Genomic DNA, 7,523 nt, shown 5'->3' with positions numbered 1-7,523 from the left:
ACATTTTATAAAAATTTTCAAACATATAGAAAAATTGAAAGATTTGTACAGCGAGCATGCATATACACACCACCTAGATCCTACAATTAACATTTGCTATATTTGCTTTATTTCACATTATCTGTCCATTCCTCTATGTATCCACCAATTTTTTTTGATGTGTTTCGAAGTAGTTCATCTAGATCTCTACTTGCATCTTACACCCAACTATCGCTCAACCCACACCTCTAGCCTCATGCTTCTGCTACAAACACCATCCTTGAAATTACTGGATGCCTTATTCCTGGTCATGGTATTCTGCACAACATTGTTTCTAGCTAGCAGAGAAGGCAATGGGCTAGTACAGACAGAAATTCGTGGTCTTATCATGTACCTCACCACCAGAAACAGCTGAGCTTATAGAATGGTTAACTGGCCAATTAAGACTCAGTTATTGAACCAGCAGGCAAAAAACTGGGGCAGTCAGGGGAAAGGGGTGGGTGCTATACATGCTCTGAACTAATAACTAATATACAGTGCTCTTTCCCATACAGTCAGAATACATGGATCTGAGAGCCAAAGGGGTGAAAGTGGTAGTGTTACTTTTCAATATTAAATCTAAATGTTTGCTTCTTGTTCCTTCAATTTTTGGCCCTGTTGGTTTAGAGGTCTTAGTACCCAAGGAATTAGTGTTTCCACCACTGGACAAAACAAGGGTTCCACCGAACCGAAAGTCGAAACTGTCACCTGACCATTTTGTGCTCCTTATGCACCTGGATTAACAGGACAAAAAGGAGGTAACTGTTTGGCTGGGGATTTCCAAAGGGAAATACTTTTATCAAAGAGAAATAGGAACACTGCCACAACATTGAGTGAGAGAAGAATATGTCTGGAACACAAGTGATCCTCTGGAACACTTCCTAACAATGACATATGCTGTAATAAAAGTCAGTGAAAGACTACAGCAACCCTATATGGGAAGGACCCCTCAGAAATTGTGGTTTGGGTCACCCCAAGAGTAAAAAAGCCCAGCTGGTTGAGATGTCTGCTGAAAGGGAACATGAAATAGACATTATAGAATCATAGTAGTGCTGTGTAGCTTGTGCCCAGCTACAGAAATGAGGACACTAGGAGTCATCTTATTTTCCTCACATTATGCATATACATATGTAATTATATATGTGAATAAATATCTATTTAGAACTATACATCTTAATTTTCCCTGTATCTTTCTTCTACTATTTTATATAAGGTGGATGCTTTGTTATCTGTTGCTGGGTAACAAACCACCTCAAAATTTAATGGCTTAAAACAACGATTTATTACCTTTCACGATTCTGTGAGTTGACTGGGTAGTTCTGATTCACGTAGTATGTGAGCTAGACTATATCTTTTCAATAAATTTCTCTTTTAATTAAGTTGACCAGAGTCATTTCTATTGCTTATAATCAAAGAACACCAATTGGAACAGAAATTGTTACCTGAGAGTGTGTCCCAAGCGAAAGGCCCTTGAAGAAATATGGGGTATTTGGAATCGATCATCAGACCAAGATAAGGCAAAAGGCAGTAAGATTTCAATTAATACTGGAGGAGAGGAAAGTAGTAGCTCATGGAACTCAGTGGAGAAACAGAAAATTTCTATGGGTAGCAGGTGCCTAGAATGCAGTCCAGAGCGTGCTCATATGGACACCTGAACAAAGTGGTCCTAGTGGTGGGGATGGATACTATGTATGAACTCAACAATATGTACTTCTCTTCACTAAATTTGATCTGCCTACCACCACTGTTACCTACCCAAATGCTGATAGTAGCAACCAGTTGTGATCCAGTAATGTGGTAGCAACCCTCAAGGGGATCAGTGAGTTGAGACAGTAATTTTGCACTTACAGGAATAGAAACTTTTTGCGTAGTCTATGTTGTCCTCACTGATCTATCATCTACTAAAATTATTATATATATATACACACAGACACACGTATACATGTATCAAACAAAACTTCTCTCTACATATGCCATATATTGACTTTTATAATTTCTTTTTTTGATTATAAAAGCATTATAAAAATGAAGCTATTAATGGATTAACTTAGCCATCAGTGGAAATGACTCCTCCTAAGGGAGAGTTTGCCACCAGGAGTCAACTGCAGGTTGTAATCAGCTTCCCCTCCACCCACTCAAGCACCTGAGATGCACCTCACTTTCTGCTCACCTAATACCCCCAGGAGCCAGGTGGGAGAGGAAGTTAAAGGTTCTCTAGTAGGCAGACATCTTTATCAGCTTCAGTGAAACCAAACTTATTCTGAGGTTCTATTCAGAAACTTTTGACTGGCTAATTCAATTCAATCTCCATTCATTTCATTCAACAATGTTTACCTAGCACATTTTTTGTGCCAGACAGTTTTAGGCACTAGGCATACAATGGCATGCAAAACAGACAAAAAAATTCCTTCTCTCATGGAGCTTGCATCCTAATGGGGGGTGGGGTGGGGAATAAACAAGACAATAACAAACAAATTTTGGGTAGTGATAAGAAGAAAAATAAAGCATAGGTAAGGGTGTGGGTGTATTGGGTTACTAGAGAAGGCCTGTCTGATACAATGAGCAGAGACTCTGTGGTAGTGTGTTCCAGCAGTGGGAACAGCAGGTGCAAGGGCCCTGAAGTGGGAGTGGGCTTTGCATATTGTGGAACAGTGAGGAGGCCAGCGTGGCTGGAGTGGGGTAAGCAAGAAGGATGGGCAGAAGTTTAGATCTGGAGGTATCCGGGTAGGAGCCAGATCATGTAGGCTCTTGTAGGCCCTGGTTAGGACTTCGGATTTTATTCTGAGTGATGTTGAAAGCCCTTGTGAGGTTTTGAATAGAGACATGAAATGCTCAGATTAAAGATTTAACTAGATCCCTCTTGTTCCCCTATAGAAAATTTTCTATGATGGAAACTAGTTCCATACCTCTAAGTTTCTTCATTTCAGCCACATCCACACAGGTAAGCTCCTCCCATTTCCTGTTGCTGCAGGGCTTTCCTCTGCATATTTCTGCAAGTCTTCTTTAGCTCTTCTTCCTGCTGACCTCCTTCTCCAAAACCTATCCCACAACTGTTGAAAGCCTTCCCTCGTCCCCACAGCCACTCACCTCATTCCGCCCTTAACTGATACCCAGTTTGCTCCTGAGGACATGGCTGTCCTTGTAGCCTCTGCAGGGAAGGTTGACAGTTTCCCATGTTCCACTTGCAACTGGACTAGGAGTTGGGCTGTGCTTGCTCCTACTGCCCCACTGGAAGCTTCTACACCACATGGTTAAACAGGAAGAGGCATAGACTGTGTAGTCAGACTGGGCTTGGAGCCATACATCACCCACTCTTACTGACTGGGTTATTTTGGGCAAATTATTTAACTTATTGACCTTGGATTCCTCATCTGTAAAATGCTTTGTCAAATTGTTGTGAAGATTAGAGGAGGCAATGATTGTAAAATACCCATCACAGTGCTTGGCACTCAGAAAACCATTGACTTCCCTTCCCCTGTCCCTTTGATGTCCATATTGCCCTCCTTGTCACTCATCTGGTTAGTGTGCAGGGAGAATGTGGCATCTGGCCCACCTTCTCTCTAATTCAGCTTTTGTCTCCATCCTAGGGGTTTTTAGTAAGCGTATAAGGAGACCTGTTTTAGGAACTCACTCCTGTAGCCACACCTGAGGCCTTTTAAACTCCTGTAGCCACACCCTGGACCTTCTAAACACCAATAACTTGGTCTCCAGTCAAAACCTCCTATTTCTCCACTCACCCCTTCATGCCATCTCACCATCGTGTGCACTTAGTCTCCAAGTGCTTCTTCTCCAAGTCTGACAGCTGCATCCTGGGTCTCCACCTTCTCCTCCATTTGGCTTAGACTTCCTCCTGTGGATCAGTCAGTGAGGGTTTTTGGTTTCAGGCAACAGAAGCTGGCTCTGGCTAGCTGCAGCAGAAAAGGAACCTCCTGGAGGGATTTTGCAGGGGTCCTAGAACCAGTGGGAAAGCTGGAAGCCAGGCTTAGAAAAGGGGTGGTATCATATGTTAGGTTTATCATTCAGTAAATATTTATTACTTCTCCTCCATCAGCCTCCATGGGAGAAGCATGAACTTGGATGGGCCCATGTGATTTGCTTTGGCCAATGAAGTGTGGGAGGAACTGCACACTTAAAAAGGATTCGTGTTTCCTGCAGCCTTAAAAAGGATTCGTGTTTCCACTTACCTCTGAGAGCTTCCTTCCTCCGTCATGGAAGGAGCATGCATTGGGTAACCTGACAGTCCCAGAATAATGAAAAACTTGTGGAGAAAAGTAACCTCAGCCAAGTCATTCACTGAAGACACAGATATCCCCAGGCAACCATTTGGTACACAAGCAAGAAACAGTGCTTTTTATTATAGGTCACTAAGATCTTGTGTTTGTTTGTTACACAGCATTGTGTGAATAGCTGACCAAGAAAGGCATGAACCAAGGAAGGCAGGGGAGTAGAACCCATGACTAAGGTCATGCCAGAAGAACAAGTTGGTGAGGATATCTCTGCTTGTTCCATTGGTTGTTGCTACTGCTGAACTCTCGACTTCACTACTACTACTTCCAAGCCAGTGCTCTTCAAACTTTAATGTGCCTACGAGTCACTTGGGTCTCTTGTTAAAATGCAGATTCAGTAGGTCTGGATGGGGTCTGAGATTCTGCATTTCTAACAAGCTCTGGGTGATGCTACTGGTCCCCAGACTATACTTCGAGTAGTAAAGTTCTGAACTGTTTCTGCCTTACCCCCTTAAGAGTCAAAGTCACAGATGAGAGCAACCAAATGTGTGAATCTAGGTCACATGTCCATTCCCTGGCTGCTGGGTAGCAGGGAGAGGGATGGGTTTCTATAGTGGGTGGGGAATATTGTCCTTGAGAAAAGAAAGGAGTGATTCTCTACCATGACCGTGCATCAGCATTACCTGGGGGTGGTATGTGTGATAGTTTAAAGATCAGATCCTGAGCACCAATCCAGACTCCCTGAATCTTATTCTCTGCATGATGGGAGCTGGGATTCTTCATAAAATATATACCTCAGGTAATTCTGATGAAGGTAGCCTGTGGATCACACTTTGGTTAACATGAATAAAAACCAGGAAACATGAATTCAATAAACTTCTTGCCCCACTCTCCTGAGTAAATGATATTTATTGGCACCTATCTTTCTTCTTCTGTATGTGGCTGAGAAAGCCACATACTTCTCTTGTCTGAGGGTAATTCCTCCACCTGAATCACCCAAAATTCTCTCTGCTTTTATCAATTTCCTTTTTGTGTTCTAGCTTCAATGTCTTTCTTTCCTTTGGGTCAGTCATCTCAGCATACCAATATTAAAAAAACCCAAACTCCAATAGTTCCTTTCCGGCCCTAACTACTAGCTAATCAATTTCCTTTCTTTTCATGGCCAACTTCCTCCTTTCTATACTCAATGTCTCACCTTCCTCACCCCCAACCATTTCTCAACTGCTGGACAAGTTTCCACTCACTATCCCATCAAAATAATTTCTTATGCAAGTTACCAATAAATTTCTTAATGCCAAATTCAATAGACCCTTTTCAGTCTTATTTTACCTTTCTGCAGCATTTGATCCTGTTGGCTTCTCCCACCTTGAAACTCTTTGATTTCCCATATTCTATGATACCACTCTTTTTGTGTTTTCTTCCTATCTCTCTGGTAGTTCTTTCTTAGTCTGTGTTCACCTCTTCCTCTTTTGGGATGTGTGTATTATTCAGGGTTCCATCCTTGGCACATGTACTGAGTTATGACTTCCTCTAACACATATATGCTCTTTGTCAGAAACCCACACCTCCCTCTTTCCTGAGTCCTAGATCTGTATATACAGCTGCTAACTGAACATCCTTCCTGGGTATCTCTCAGGCAACTAAAACTCAATGTGCTCATAATTAAACACGTGACTTTTCCCTTCAGACCTGCATCTTCCTACTTCTATATTTCTATCATCAACTCAGTTGCCCAAACCAAAACCTGGGATTTAGCTTTACTCTTTCCTTTCCACCACTCTTCCCCACATCCAGTCACCAGGTACTACTGATGTCACTCCCTACATAGCTTTTGCATCTGTTCTCTCCTCTCCTCCGTTCTTTCAGTCATCATCTGAAGTACTGTTGTAACTTCCTTAGGGGATCTCCTTTTTTCTACCAGGGCTCTCCTCCACAACATCATATGTTTTTATTTCTAAGGACAATGGGTGAAAAGATATAGGGACATATTTGTATAACTCAAGGATGCAACCATTTGTTTAAAGGGTGCTGTAGTTGAAGGATGATTCCAGTTTGTTCTCTAAAAAGCTCAGACTCAGGTGACATCAGTTTGTCTTTCAGACTGTCCGCTTGGAATGTGAAAGCTGCTGGACAGGCTTAAACATTTCAGATGTAGACATTGGGATAGCTTGCCACCAGCTGATAGATCTAATTACTTCCTCACTTATACCTAACTTTATACATTCTTGAAGAGTCATCTTTGGAGAAAGTCACAGTATGCAATCACAGCAGAAGGACTCAATGAGAGCTCTGCCATATTGACCAGTCCCAGCCTTGGTTCATACACTATTGAGAGCAACAGCAATTAAAATGACTCTAAAAAAAAATTGTAGTAAGAACCACATAACATAAAATCTACCCTCTCAAATTTTCAAGTATACAGTATACTATGGTTAACTCTATTACAAGGATTACTGAAGTTCCTCAATTCATAATTTTATTAGTGGCTTCATGAAAAATATCACCATGGTGGAGTCCAGTGATTCTTTGGAAATGAGATACAAGCAAGACTGGACATTGATTTCTAAGGGTCAAGCCTGGCTACGTCGCCCCATAGATTGTAACTCTTCTGAAGGCAGAGAAAGTGTCATTCAATCTCTGTTGCTCTAGTATCTGGCAAAGTGACTGGCATTTAGTAGTTGGTCAATAAATATTTGTTGAGTAAATGCCATTGGAGACTTGGGGCTGACCCAGAGATGCCAAGGTGACAAGGCACAGCCTCAGGCCTGACAGGTAGATAAAGAGGGATGTAACTTGATTAGCTGGTTGTAACCTGACTATCTGGGGTAATCTGCCTATGTACACTCTTTTCCCATTGAAAAACAAAAGCCTGAACCTTTAAAGGCTTCAGTTTGAAAAGTGAATCTTTTGATGGGAGAAAGCCAGCTGACCCTGCAATTTGAAGTAGCCCCCTGAGTTTCATCTTTCACAGGCAGTAGGCTCAATTTAATGACTCCTGTCACTGCCATACAGGGCCCACATGCTTCACATGTTCTGGCTCAAAGGTCGTCGGAGACTTTTTCCATGGATTTCCCTTAGCACAGCTCTGGCAAGCTGGAGATTCATAATGTTTTTCCAAACTAAAACTTCACCAGCCTCTGGCTTCAGATAAGTCCCAAGTTAATAGTAATCTCCCAATTCATTGGTTCTGTTCTTTCTTCAAATAGTGCCTCATCTCCCCCTTGCCTCCAGGTAGTGGTGATATTAAAATATTTAACAACTGGAATGGCAAGGGCATAG

This window comes from Balaenoptera borealis (genome assembly GCF_965194805.1).
Source record: "Balaenoptera borealis genome assembly, chromosome: 15".
Lineage (NCBI taxonomy): Eukaryota > Metazoa > Chordata > Mammalia > Artiodactyla > Balaenopteridae > Balaenoptera > Balaenoptera borealis.
The sequence above is the reverse complement of the archived record's forward strand: the minus strand, read 5'-3'. Positions refer to the sequence as shown.